Raw genomic sequence first — 13,003 nt, forward strand, 5'->3', positions numbered from 1 at the left:
GCTTTCAGTGGATTACAAACTATGCATGGAAACAGACTGGCACTACAAAAGCTTCTCTTAGCATTACTTCCAGAAAAGCTGAGGGTCGTCACCACCACCAACAACAATATTGTCTGGAGTCAAACAACATGGAATTCAAAAAGACTGATCTGAATTTAAAATTCTGCTTTCCCTGGTCCCCACTTGTGCAACCACGAGCAACTCTCTGAACCTCCAATCATTTCAGTTTCCTCACTGATATGTGTGTCTCACTGAGACATAGGAGGCTTTAAGAGGTAACCTAGGCCCCACGTGTGCTAGTGACTTGTCCTGTGTACATCTAGTACATAGTAGCTGTTATACTCACCTCTGGGTAATACCAGTGGTAAACCTGGTCATGCCTGTGACATGTCTCCCTCCGGCCAGCAATTCTGAGATTAATTTGGGATCGTGAGGACTGAAGGACTTGCCCTCGCATTCTCCCAAGCCCAGGAAGAGAAAAGCACCCAGGAAAGGAGGACAGTGAGTCATAAATGATGACCTAGTGTGCTTTGGATGTGAGGAGTCCATCAAAATCGTTGGGGACATGTAAGATCTTGACAGGAGTTAAGTCCTCATGGTGGATAGCAACAGCACGGTGGGAGCACACATAAGAGGGTGCAATCATACTGTGAGGCAGGCTGGGGAGGCAGCTCTGTGGTACAGCACTTGCCTAACGCATGCAAGGCCTGGGTTCCATCCCCAGTCCCACATAACAAAGGAAACCCATAGGCTGAGGCACTGAGAAAGGAAACCAGAGGAAGCAGGAGGGACTGAGCTTCTCTTCCAGAATAATGCTCTCTCATAACTAAATTAGGGTACCAGGAGATCTACCTTAATCCCCTCACAGGAGAATCGCAAGTGACCTAAGTTCTAAAGGTTAGAGTAATAATATTTCCAGAGTGGATGCCTAAATTTTGAGGGAGAGGAGTTTTCATTTTTATAACTGACTTTGCGGGGGGGAAGGGAAGCAGGGATAGGAGGTTGAGAGAGGTCAGATAGATCTTGCTCCTGAGGGCTTTCTGGTTTCCTCTTCTTCAAAGTACTCAGCATACTAACACAGCTTACTTTGGGATTCATTTTCTGATCCCTAACATCCATAATGAAAGACTATATGGGAACTTTTCAAAACAGAAAAGAGAATTATCCAGAAGGCCCACCTCTTTCCCCACATAGAGACTCTGCTGCCTCCCAAATGGACCTAACAACAGGCCTTGCTGGGTTTCCCCACTGGGTGGTTACCATTATGTCATGTCCTTTTCACAATCACATTCCAACTCACCTGTCGATGCTCACTGAACCTAAGGGTAAAAATGGGTTTCTGCATCTTTAGCTGAAGACTTCTGTGTAATCCAAAACTTTAAGTGAAATTTGTCATGCATTTCTTTTGTTCACCTGTCTTTTGTTATTGAAATGTCAGTCATGAACCTTATAAAGCATCAGGATGGATCACAACTTCCTGACACTGTATAGAATGTGTACATGATTGACCACTTAGCAGAAGTCGAGAAGCATTATGATCTGGCTGTGAGGTGTCCCCCAAAAGTTCACATGTGAGACAATGCAAGAAAGTTCAGAGGAGAAATGACTGGGTTGTAAGAGTCTTAACTCAATCACTCAATCAGTGATTTACTCCCCTGACAGGGATTAGCTGAGTGGTAACTGAAGTGGTAGGGTATGGCTGGAGGAGGTGGGAATTGGGGTGTGGTTTTGGTTATATATTTATATTTGGTGAGTGGAGTCTCATTCTGCTTGGACTGGTTCTCTCTGCCATACTCTTCTGCCATGATGTTCTACCTCAGCTAGAGTCCTGAGGAATGGAGCTGACCTTGTGTGGACTAAGACCTCTGAAACCCTCAAATAAACTTTTCATCCTCTACAATTGCTCTGGCCACATCCTTTACTTGCTGTAGTGAAAAAGCTGACTAAAACAGGAGGTCTTCCCCAAAAGTTAAAATGAATATATAGCATTTATAATAATTAATAATAATAATAATATGTTGTTATTATTATTAGGAATAATATAGCTTCTAGAGTTACACTGAGTTTTAACTCTAGTTCTGTTTTCAAGCTTTGTGACTTTAAGTAAGCTGTACTACCTCTCTAAATTTAATTGTCCCACTCTGTCTAGATTTTTTTGTAATAATTAAACTAATAAAATAACTCACTTAGAGCTCATAGCCCAGTGCCTAGAAAACATTACATACTCAAGAAATATTATTTTTTAAATGAAGTGTGGTGACACACACCTGTAGTCCCAGCAACTCAGAGGAGTCTGAGGCTTCCGAGGTCCCAGCTGACATGGGTAGCTCAGTGAGACCCTGTCTCAGGATAAAAGATAAAAATGGCTAGGTCTATAGCTGAGTAGGAGACTTCCCATGTTTCCATCCCTAGGACTACACACAAAATGGTATATTTTTCATCAAAACCAAGATGCTCTTATCAGATTTTGCTAGTCTGAATAGTGTCCATCTCTTTCCTTTTTCTATTCTCAACTCCATTTTGTTTCTTACCTAACTTCAGAACTGTGGTTTGTCCTTCCAAATGTGCCTCAATTGGCAGGCCAATCAGAATCACTTGTGATTATTCATCTCAAACTCTAAAATAAAGTAGGTCTTGGAAGGATGTGTTTCAAGCCCTGAAAGAAAATAGCTGTTGACCAAGATCGCTACATTTAGCGAAGCTATCTTCTGATTTGAAGATGAAATAAAACCTTCCAAGAGAAGCAGAAACTGAAAGAATCCATGAATGATACTGAAGAAATATTACACACAGAAGAAATCAAAACCAAACTCCAGAGTTCACAAATGGACAAATCTCATTTGAAGAGTAGCTAAGCAAATGAGAAACAGGACCAAGTTAAACATAGTCAAAATGGCACAAATTAATAAACTTCTCTCTTTAATAATAAATATGAATGTTATCAATCCTTCAGTTAAGAGACATAGGTTGCCAAAATGGATTAAATAATAAGAGCCAACTATATTTTGTTTGCACAAAATTACCTCACAGGCAAAAACATCCTAAGGCTCAAAATGAAAGAATGGAAATTGATAGGCCGATCAAATGGAGCCCCCAAAGCAAGCAGGAATAGCTACTCATGGAGCCTCCAAAGAGGCAGGAACACTGATTCTCATATCCAGAAGAGAGGACTTCAAGCCAAAAGTAATTAGAAAGTCACTTCATGAAGATAAAGGGAACAATCCAACAAGAAGATATAACAATAGTAAATATTTATGCCCCAAATGTTGGTGTATTTAAACACATAAAGCAGACAGGATGCAACCTAAAGAAGACTCAGACCTCATTACAGTATCAGGTGATTTCAACACAGCCCTGCTTTAATAGATAGGTCATTCAGACAGAAACTCAGGAAAGAACACTCAGACTCAAAAATTATAACTCAAATGGACTGAACAGACATCTATGGAATATTTTATCCAACAACAGCTGAATTCACTTTCTTCTCAGATGCTCATGGAAACCTCTCCAAAACCAGACATATTTTAGGATACAAAGTAAATAGCTCTTAGTAAATACAGAAGAACTGATACAATTTCTAGCATTCCATCAGAGAATGCAATAAAATTAGAGATCAACACCCCAAAAATCTACAGAAACTATAAAAACACATGAAGATTGAACAATACACTTTGAATAATGAGTGGGAAATAGAGGAAATCAGTGGAAAATTTTTAAAATTAGAATCAAACAGTAATAGTGATATAACATTCCAGATCTTCTAGGACCCAAGGAAGGTGGTTCTAAGAGGAAAATCTATGAGTGCCAACAGAAAGAAATCTGAAGATCCCAATAAGGATCTCAAGTCTGAGGGAAACAACAACAAACCAATTAAAAACCCAGTAGAAGGATGTAATTAAAAATCAGAGCCCAAAGTCAACGAAATAGAGAATTTTAAAAATTGTAAAGAGATAAATGAAACACAGAGTTGTTTCTCTGCACAGACAAGTATAAACCCTTAGCCAAATTAAGAGAAAGATGGAGAGAGACGGGGGGGGGGGGGGGGGGGGAGAGACAGACAGACAGAGAGAGAGAGAGAGAGAGAGAGAGAGAGAGAGAGAGAATGAGCAACCACATTCAAGAAAGTAGAGATGAAAAAGAAGAAATCACCACAGACATCAGAGGAATCCAGAGAATCATTAGCGACACCTTTGAAAATTTATACTCTAGTCAGTTGAAAACCTAGAAGTAAATACATTTGTAGACATATATAACCTGCCAAATTTCAATGAAGAGGACATAGAAAAACCTAAACAGACCAGTAAATAGCAATGAGATAGAAGCAATAATAAAAGCCTAACAAAGAAAAACCCAGGTCTAATGGATTTTCTGTTAAATTCTATCAGAACACATCAAGGAATAAAAAACTATAGATCAATTCCTGAAGGATTTAGATGTCAAAAATATCAATAAAATAGAAGCAAACATATTCAATGACATATGAAGAAGATTGAATATCATGACCAATTGGTTTCATTCTGAGGATGTAAGGATGGTTTATCATATAAATATCCAGAAATATATGACAGAGGATTAGTATTCAGAATATATAAAGAACTCCCAAATTTACCACCAAATAACTAAATAAACCAATCAATAAATGGGCAAATGAGCTAAACAGATGCTTCTCAAAATTAGAAATACAAGCGGCCAAAATATATATATATATATAAAAGCTCAATATCTTTAGCAATTAATTTGATTAGATTTGATTTGCTGTTTGCAAATCAAAACCACACTGAGATTTCATCAAGCATACAAACAAACTAAATGCTGGAGAGGTTGTGGGGGAAATGAACACTTCTATCCTGTTGATGCAAATGTTAATTAGTATAATTGCTGTGGAAATCAGTGGGATTTACTCAAAAGACTAAGAATGAAACCACTATGTGACCTAGGTAAAGGACCCCTTGGTTATTTATTCTAAGGAATTAAAGTCAGCATACTGTGTCATCACACACATGCCAAGTTTATAGAAGCACGGTTCATGATAGCCAAATTATGGAATAAGCTGATGTATCTATCAATGGTAAGTATATAGAGAAAATGTGGTGTATATACACAGTGGAGTTTTATTTAGCAGTAAAGAAGAATGAAATTGTGTCACTTGCAGGAAAATGAATAGAAGTTAAAAGCCTTGTTAAGTAAAATAAACCAGACTCCGAGAATAAAGGGTCATATGTTATCTCTCATATGTAGAAGCTAGAAAGAGAGAGAGAGAGAGAGAGAGAGAGAAAAAAAAAAAAAAAAAAAAAAGGAAATGAAAAATACAGGGGCAGGGGATCTCAAGAGAGAGGAAGGAAGACTAGTCAAATAGAAGTCAGGGCCCAGGGGAAGGGATAGGGGAGGGAAAAGGGAAATGACCAAATTGCATTGTTATATCATGTGCATGTAAGAGTATGTAACAATGAATGCCACTAAAATTTATAATTATAATTCACCAATAAAAATAGGGGAAGCCAAACTCACTAAGTCGAGGGCAAAAACAAAACCAAGAATACCCTCAGCAACAAAGCTGGCTCAATGGCCATGCTGGACATTCATTCCTTTATCATTTTCTAGGCCCACATTGTGAAACTATCAAGTTGCACAGAATCTTCTATGTCCCCTGCATTTCAGTTATTAAGACTTTTTAAAACTTATGCTGTCGAGCCCATGACTGTCTTCTATTTTCAGAGGGAAACTTGCTGCCTCTTTGTAGCCTTTTCATTTCTCACTCGTCGACTCTCCAAACCACGTCCAGTGGGGACTAGGAAGTCTGATGCAATCCTACTGTCCGACCGAAGTTGAGGTGGACCTTAGTGGGACTCGCTGGAAACTTCCCTATGTACCTCTTTTCCTAAGTGGATCCACTCTTTCTCTGGGGGCGGTGTCCCCATTTTCTCTTGTTCTATCCCTTCCAGAACACTTCTTTCTTTTACTAAGTCTCTTGTTGCCTGGAATCCTCTCAAGCAAGAACATAAGATTCTGGGCCAGGAACATCCATGTCTGCTTGGCTCTGGCTCCACCTGCTGGTCTCCTCTGCAACACCAGCTGTGCATGCATGCAAGCTGAGCAGATTCTGGCTGCAAGGGAATACTGTAGAAGCCCCAGGTCAGGAAGAAAGAAGTACAACAACACAGGCATAGCAACATGGTATCAGGTTGTTCCTGCCTAGAGAGCCAAAGTCTGCATGAGGCTGCATGAGGAGCAGAATGTGAGGCAGAGGGGATTTGAGTGGCATTTGTCAGGAGTTGAGGATTTGAGACTTTATTCTATTCACAAGTTAAGCAAGACTGCCATAGTCTCTTGGATGCTGGTAGAAGACATCAGACTTTGGGACAAAGAATTTTTTAATTCATAAACATAGCAGTAATCAGGGTAACAGTATATTCCTAAAAGGCAATTCCATGAACAATGTGAAACTTAATTCTTTTCTTTTTTCTTTTTTAATTGGTATCAGGGATTGAACCCAGGCACACTTAACCACCTAGCCCATTTTGTTTTTTATTTACAGATACCGTCTCACTAAGTTGCTCAGGGCCTCACTAACTTGCTAAGGTTGTCTTTGAACTCATGATCTTCCTGCTTTGGCATCCCAAGTCACTGGGAATAAAGCTGTGCACCACAATGGCTGGTATAAATCTAACTCTTAGTTGTAGTGTGTGTACGAACAGGATCCTGAGCTTTTTTGAAAAAATATTTTTCAGTCGTCAATGGACCTTTATTTTATTTATTTATGTGCGTTGATGAGAATCAAACACAGTGCCTCATGCAAGTAGGAAGCGCTTTACCGCTGAGCCATAACTCCAGCCCACAACTTTTTATATTGGTCATTAAGCATGCCTGCTATTTTAAGTAAGACATTATCCTTTGAAGTTGCCCGTAACACATACTTGTTGCTGCCGGCAGCAACAAACAACCTCGCGGTAATTTATCGGAGGTGGACTGGAACTGAACTACTTCTATTATCTTTATCCGGGCTTTCTTGCTTACTTGCTTGTTCTACTAATTTATAGAGGAAGAGAGGCTTTGAAAGGAAGAAAGACTTTGCTTAGAGGAAAAGAGACTTTGCTTAATTTTAGAGAATGCTACTCTTTCAGAGAGGCTACGCTTATCAAAGGTCTACTGCTTCTTAAAGGTGGCTCGCTTCTAGGAGGTGCGGCGTGGGGCATGCGGCCTACGTCCTACAACTTGCGACCTAGAGGTGTGTTCTTAGTCCCGTGTTCTGTGATCTTCATCCTGCGATCTGCGACCTAGAGTTGTCTGCCTAGTCCTGCGTTCTGCAATCTGCAACCTGCGAACCCCGCGTTCTGCGATCTATCAGAGGTGCTGCTTATCCGAGGTGCTTCCTATAGGTGTGTGTCTTATATACCTCAGGCAGCCAATCAGTTTAGGATTAAGTAGCCGGTTGGAGCATGCGCCACAGTACCAGTCAAGAATGAGGAACATCTATTGACCACTAGAGCAGAGGAGACATTAACTAATCAGGCAAAAGTAGATCACGCCGTGTTAACACTAACTATGCACCACCACTTGGCTCAACGGCAGCCCCCATCCTAGGGCTACCCAAACATGTCTCTGCACATACTTAAAAAAAAAAAAAAAAACAAAAACTCTAGAACAAATGCAGATTTCTTTTATGAGGGGTAGAACCATAGAGACACATGGAATATCACCTCACAGCAGTATATAGGAAATATCCTATAAAATTAGTAAGGTTTGAGCATGTTCCCTATCTCCCCTCTTTTGCCCTGAGGAAGAGTTTGTTTCACTTACCTTTGACTCTCCCAATGACGGTTAGTCTGTGAACTGTGAACACTTCACACACAACACACACACACACACACACACACACACACACACACACACACCTCCCTGCCTCAAAGCTTATTTAATTTAGGCTACACATAAAAAAGTAAGCTAGATAATAGGCGCCTCTGGGAAGGGAAGGCCCAGACCTGTGCTGTATCCTAGAATGTTGAACAGTACCTGGCACCTAGTAGGACATCAAAATATATCTGTTCAATGCACATATGAACATAAATACCTGATTTCCCTATAGAGAACTGTGTTCAGTAGGATGCACCATTTAAAAGTGAGATTTCCAATCTGTGAAACGAGAAAAAGGCCTGAAGGCTGACAGTTCAGGAAAATGTCATATGAGAAATAGTTAAGGTACAAACTGTTTGTGGCTTCCCAGGTGTTATGGTTTAGCTGGCAAGTTCATGTGTGAGACAGAGCAAGTTATGAGAGCCTTAACCTGACTAGTGCATCAGTCCACTGACAGGGACTAACTGGCTGGCAACTGTAGGCAGTAGGGTGTGGCTGGAGGAGGAGGCTCCCTTGCAGTTTGCCCTTAGGGTTTATATTCTGTCTTGGTGACGGGAGTGCTCTCTCTCTCTCTCTCTTCCCTCCTCCATACCTGTGGTGATGTTCTCCCCTCTGATGAGTTGTTCAAAAATCAACTCAAATAGGCTATTGATTGCCTCTGTCAACTTGTGGTCTGTGCACCTTGCTCAAGCAGCTGGTCACTAATACCAGCCTCCCAGAAAGAGATCATCTCCTCTCAGCTGCAGCCCGAGTAAGGATCAGGATGATCACTCGGCAATTTCTAAATAAAACCAAACATATACCCATCATTGAACCCAACAAATCTCACTCCTAGCTACTTATCCTAGACAAATAAGAACTTAGGCTCACACAAAAGCCTACACATGAATGTTCAGATGGCTTTGTAATCACCCCAAAATGGAAACAAATTCCCAAGTTCTTCAACTGTTGAATGGGAAAACAAATGGTGATACATTCATACAAGTACCAGGCAGCAATATAAAGGAACAAATCACTGATAAGTGTAACATCTTGAATAAATCCTAAAGGCACTGCGCTGAGTGAAAGAAAACAATCTCAAAAGTTTACATGTTGTTTTTATTAATGTCTGTTCAAAATTATTGTAAAGAAGAATAAATCGTGTTTGCCAGGGATTATGCAAGCGACGAGCATGTGGCTACAATGGTGGATTGTGGTGGAGTTTGGGCAATAACAACTTTTTCTGTAACCTGATTATGCTGCTCCTTGCATGCATCTCAGTGTACATTGGCATTCAAAGAACTGTAAGCCAAAAGGAAAGTTCATCTATAGTAATTCAGTTGGGGAGAAAAAAAAGGTGAAGAGGACAATAGCTTTCAAAATTGTTAATTTTATAAAAGACCAAGAAAGGCTGTGGAAATGTCCAGGTAAAGGAGCCTGAAGAGACATGACTAATGCAAAGGGCAAAATCCACTGTGAAGGGAAACAATGACATAATGTCCTTTCTAAGAACAGATAGAAATATAGCCCTGATGTTTCAGTTCTAACCTTTCTCAAAACCTGGAAAATGTTGACTAGTGATCTTGACTTCTGTTCTGATTATCCTTTTTTACATTAATTAGTTGATTCCATTAAGTATCCTTGTATACATAAATTATGTCTCTCACATTAAACACAATGTATTTGTGGACATAAGACAGAAGGAATTCCTCTTTTCCTTTTAGACTGTTGAATACTTCATGCCAAACCATTTATGCACTCTTTTTAAGAGTATTTACTATCATAAAAGCATTAAAAATTTTGGTGACTCTTAGTTTTCTAAATAATCATTTGAGATTATTTTTCTAATCCCACAGGAAAGTTTACACACTGCAGAATGTCCAGCTTTAGGAACATTTTTTTCAAACACTCGCACTATTGAGAGATCTTTGTTTTGCAAGTTGGAAAACTCTTCTTCCCACAACGTTTTGTACTCCAACCAAGAACCAGGAAATCCCACTGCTAATTGACTCACTGATCATAGATAGACATGGACTCCCCCTTCAAGCCTCTGTGGTGGTCTTTACCCTGCCTTATTTCTCTTAGAAATTTTGTCTTCAGTCTGTCTTCTATTGTAGTAGCAAATGTACGCTAGTGCAATCAGAGCTGCTGTGTTTCCTCAACCATATCCAAAGGACAAAAACATTATGTCTAAATCAAAACATTAAAAGCAGTCCTGCACCTCACTGTCTGTATACCTTACAGCATGTGTTATCCCTGAACCAACAACAGCCAAACACACACTGTAGGAGACAAAAGATGATATCAGGGAGGGACCATCATATCTCTCTGCAGGAATAATACTCTCTTAGTTGACACTTCCTTTTCCTGGAAAAGGAATCAGCTACCATTTATTTGATCCCTACTCTGTGCTGCCTCTTTGCATCCTTTGGGCCATTTCAAACTACAGGGAACTGAGTTGTCTTTCCGGGTTCCCTTAGTTGATGGGAGTGTAAGGGAAACATCAGTGGAAGGTCAGGGTGACAGCCAAGCCTTGAGCAGTAGAGCAGGCAGGCTTCTGGGGAACTGGAGGCCCACCAGGGCACAGCAGCAGCTTTGACCGCTCCAAGGCCAATCTTAGGGTGAGCCTGTGGAGTGAGGATCCTGGCTGTCTCTTGGTGCGGGTTCTCTAGGTGCTTAGTGCCAGCACCCTGGCGCGGTGTCTGTTTTCTACCACATCCTTGTCAGTACAGGGCCACCGCCGGGCAGTGCTACCCAGAGAGACATGCCTGCCTGAGGGAAGGTCCCGCTTCCGACCTGAGGCTGGGGCTGAGCTGACCACATATGCCAAGAAAGCCCTCCCAGCACCTGGCTGTGCCACAGGCCTTGGAGGCGTCCCCGCACAGCCGGCAGATTGGCAGGCGCCCTTCCAGGCACCTGTCACGTGCAGCCGTCTCACCACCCTGACTGACAGGCTGCTCCGATGGGAACCCGAGCGTCGCGGTGTCCACACGGTCGTGGCCACGACGAGGCAGCCGCGGGACTCACACCGACGGAGTCTGTGTCCGGCAGGAGGCCCGATCCTGCCGCACCTGAGTCCGCCGGCTGAACTGACAGCCGGGGGCGGGGCGCCCGGGGAACCGCCCCGAAGGCACAGGCGGAAGCGGAAGCGCGGGGAGCCGTCGCCACGGAGACGGGGGGGGCGGGGCCTAGTCCAGGGCGCGAACTTTGACCCGCAGTGGCGCCTGATCGCGCCCAGGCTGTGGGTCTGCGGGCGGCTCGCAGGTCCCGGCGGGCGGCGTGGAAGGTGAGCGGGCGGGAGCGGCCACGGACTCGGCGCCGAGACCCCCGGCCAGGCCTGGGGACGGGGTGGACCCGGGAGGGCGCTGCCGCCGCCTTCGCAGGCTCCGTCCGGCTGCCTGTCCCTCGGCCCGCCTGGTGGCCTCCGCACCGACGGCCGCCCGCCCCGCGCTGCCCTCGCTCTCCCGAGGGCGGGTCCTCCGCGGGGACTCCGCTCACAGCCGGGTGTGGTCTCGGCTCCAGGGTCCTGTCCAGGGCGGCGTGGCCGCAGCAGCCTCGCCTGGGACCCGGACTCCAGGCGAAGAGGATGCCCGGCCAGCAGGCGCCCTGGGGAGTGGAGGGCGACGAGGAGGAGCCTCCGCCAGGGCGAGGGAGGCCGCGTGGAGAGGAGCCGCCTCCAGGTACTTCGGAGTCCACTGACGGCCACCAGCCACTCGCCACCTTGTTTCTTTCGCGTCTCTCTCTCTTTCTTCCTCAACTTCCCGCCTGGAAACCCCTGCTGCTTTCTTCCTGCTCCTGGCTGATAGCGCAGGAGGCCCTCCGGTGTCTCCAGCATTAAGTGAAGCAGCGCAACATAGGAAGGGTCTCTAGTGGAGCAGCGGCGAGAGCAGTGACTTAGGGAGGCAGCAAGGCGCTCGGTCCTGTGGGCTCCAGGTTCCACCCTGGGAGAGAGTTGGATCAGATGCTTTGGCCCCATGCGATGTGTGACATGGACTGATTCCCAGTGACGGGGCCTTGTCGCTAAAATGTACTGTTTGCATGCCACCTTTCAGGCTTGCCTGAGCACTCCGTTCCTTTATTAGACTTCAGGAAACCATGAGACAGTCCTGTTGCACTTTTTGTTTTACAGATGAGAAAACTGAGCCCACAGGGGTTAAGCAGTTTTTAAAATGGGGAAGCCTAAGTTTTTATTGAAAACCTAAATGTTTGCTGATGCATGGTGTGGGTGGAAATATGCTCACATTGCCATGTGACAGGGATGTGTATTCAGCTTGGATGAGAATGAATTTGACAGCTCTAAGGAATGTGAAGTAGCACGTGTTAAAGAAATGAGGATGTAGGAAATGTCAGTCCTAGATTACAACAGTGTGTGTTGCTTTTTCCCTAATATCGAATACTTTTTGAGTTGAAAGTGCATTTACTAATTTTGAAATATGGAACAAAGTATGGTGTTTGGTCCACTTCAAGGTTTATTGAGTAGAATATCAGACATTCTGTTTCTTCTTTGCAGCAGTGTGGAAATGTGAGAGCAAGTTGGTGACATCTTTCAGCTGCATATGTAGCCCAAAAAAGACTTCATATGTGTGCCAAGAAGCCAGTGAGTCTATTGCAGAGAACTCCATGGAAATGTACAGGTATTGTGTTGAAAATATTCATCTTGGTTAAAAATGAGATACTGTAAGATAGTACGTTGTCCTTCTTTTTTTTGTTGTTGTTTTCCAGTGACTCCGGATGCATCTTGGTCACTGTGGTGGAATCTCACTTCTTTACATTCTGTTTACCTCACTTGTGGGTCTTTGTGTGTGTTTTAAATTTTATATGTGTAAATTTCAGGTACCTTTATGTTGAGACAATAAAGTCAGGGAGACCTATTTTAATTTTTTTTGTAAAATTAAGCATTTTTCCCCCTTCATATAGATTGTAGATTGTTTTAAGTGTTGTCTCTAGTGGAGTCGAGTTGAAATGTTACAGACACAAATTTGTATGCCCAAAGACATTAGAGTCCTGCAGTAGAGTAATAAAAGGCTGCCATTCCTGGAAATCAGAAGTGTATACATTTTCCTGAGTTGGTTGATTTCCTATTGCATTTGCAGTTCTTTCTTTTTCTCTCTCTCTTTTTTTTTTTTTTAGCTAGAGGGAATAGATGGTAGTGTTTTCTACGAGTGTAACTGAG

General features: G+C 43.0%; 1 protein-coding gene across 28 annotated transcripts in view; it reads left to right on the forward strand.

Annotated features, from left to right (window-relative positions):
• Window positions 1-13,003, forward strand: part of LOC306644252 (ral guanine nucleotide dissociation stimulator-like) — a gene marked incomplete at its 5' end in the record, with an annotated part of 87,625 nt that overhangs the window by 50,077 nt on the left and 24,545 nt on the right. For 5 of the 28 annotated variants that reach the window (XM_079111043.1, XM_079111037.1, XM_079111044.1 and 2 more), the window contains 3 exons: window positions 11,017-11,116; window positions 11,353-11,510; window positions 12,344-12,464. The exons of the other annotated variants lie outside the window; for them this stretch is intronic. Of the gene's footprint in view, window positions 1-11,016; window positions 11,117-11,352; window positions 11,511-12,343; window positions 12,465-13,003 lie in introns of those variants that run through there. 28 annotated transcript variants of the gene reach the window in all.

The sequence above is a fragment of the Sciurus vulgaris genome, assembly GCF_902686455.1.
Source record: "Sciurus vulgaris genome assembly, chromosome: 14".
In the NCBI taxonomy this organism is placed as follows: Eukaryota; Metazoa; Chordata; class Mammalia; order Rodentia; family Sciuridae; genus Sciurus; species Sciurus vulgaris.